Genomic DNA, 2,110 nt, shown 5'->3' on the forward strand with positions numbered 1-2,110 from the left:
CCCTCTGGTGTTGAGGTTGCAAGTACTGGATTCAGTGCTGACAATGGGTCTGGTGTTGGTTGTTCGGCTGGTTCCGGTTCTGGGACTGGTTCCATCTGGGTCTCTGGGACTGGATCCACTACTGCTGTTGCAGACATTGGCCTGGGGTCCGGGTCCATCACCTCTGACCGGGTCCTGATAGAAGTTTCCGGAACAGAGCTAGGCCTCACGGCTTGTTTAGCCTGGCTGCGGGTGACCGTTCCCACCCTCTTGGCCTGCTTCACATGATTGGCCAAGTCTTCCCCCAACAGCATGGGGATGGGATAATCATCATAGACTGCAAAAGTCCACATTCCTGACCAGCCCTTGTACTGGACAGGCAACTTGGCTGTAGGCAAATCGAAAGAGTTGGACTTGAAGGGTTGAATCGTCACTTGGATCTCTGGGTTGATTAACTTGGGGTCCACTAAGGAAGCATGGATAGCTGACACTTGTGCTCCGGTGTCCCTCCACGCGGTGACCTTCTTCCCGCCCACACTCACAGTTTCCCTCCGCTCCAAGGGTATCTGGGAGGTATCTGGGCCTGTGGACCTCTGGTGCGATTCCGGTGCAATGAACTGTAATCTGTTGGGGTTCTTGGGGCAGTTGGCCTTTACATGCCCCAGCTCGTTACATTTAAAACATCGTCCAGCTGACGGGTCACTGGGGCGAGGAGGGTTGCTGGAGAACGGGGTGGTGGGACGATAAGGGGTCTGGAGGGTTCTTTGGGAGGTAGGTGGGGCTTTGGGCGGCCCCCGGTAATAGGGTGTGGCCTGGGGTTGTCCCTTCTGGTCTCCGCTCCAACTGCGACCAGTTTTTTTCTTCTCTGCCACCTCCACCCATCTGGCTCCAATCTCTCCTGCCTCGATTACAGTTTTGGGCTTCCCATCTAGGATGTACCTTTCTATTTCTTCAGGAACACCCTCTAAGAATTGTTCCATTTGCATTAGGAAGGGCAAATTTACTGGAGATTCAACACTTGCTCCGGATATCCAGGCATCCCAATGTTTCACAATGTGGTAGGCATGTCGGGTAAATGACACGTCTGGTTTCCACCTTAGGGCTCTGAACCTCCGACGAGACTGCTCGGGTGTTATCCCCATTCTGACTCTCGCCTTGGATTTAAACAGTTCATACTTGTTCATGTGTTCTTTAGGCATTTCAGCTGCCACCTCAGCTAAGGGTCCACTGAGCTGCGGCCTCAGCTCTACCATGTATTGGTCAGTAGAGATGTTGTACCCAAGGCAGGCCCTTTCGAAGTTTTCTAAGAAGGCCTCAGTATCATCACCTGCCTTGTAGGTGGGGAACTTTCTGGGATGGGGAGTGGTACCTGGAGAAGGATTGCTAGGGTTTGTTGGTATATTCTGCTGAGCCTTTACCTTCTCCATCTCCAGTGCATGCTTCCTCTCTTTTTCCTTCTCCTCCTCCACATGCTTCCTCTCTTTTTCCTTCTCCTCCTCCACATGCTTCCTCTCTTTTTCCTTCTCCTCCTCCACATGCTTCCTCTCTTTTTCCTTCTCCTCCTCCACATGCTTCCTTGCCTCCATTTCCCTCCTGTGGGCAGCCTCCTGTACCTCCTTTTCCAGCTGCATGAGTTCTATCTGTCTTTCATGTTCCTTTTGTTTTTCCTCAGCCTGAAATCTGGCTAATTCCATCTTTTGTTGTGCTGTGGATTCTGTCATCCTAACCTCTCTGTTTTTAACTAACTTTACACCCGAGGCTTAGAAATAAACAAACAAAACTTGGCTGTAAAATTTTGCTGTGCTGGAATAGAATACCTATTCTCTGATAGTGATTGTCAGCCTACAGAAAAAGACAATTCCCTTGTCTCTGCTCTGGGCCCAAATCAAAGCAAAAACTTCCAACTACTTTGAAACCTGTTTACCCAGCCCAAAGAAAAAACAAGTTTCCTTTTTAAACTTGTGCTCCTTGTAAAAAATCAAAATCCAAAAAAAAACCCCTGCCACTTTTGTCTCCAGGCAAATGGGTAGAACACCCCTCCTTCTATTTACTTTTAGGGAAACAAAAAACTCTGGGTTGGAAGACTGTGAATTTCCCTGCAGGAGTTAAGTACCCTGCCTCCAGGCAAAGA

Source organism: Natator depressus, chromosome 9, assembly GCF_965152275.1.
Source record: "Natator depressus isolate rNatDep1 chromosome 9, rNatDep2.hap1, whole genome shotgun sequence".
NCBI lineage: Eukaryota > Metazoa > Chordata > Testudines > Cheloniidae > Natator > Natator depressus.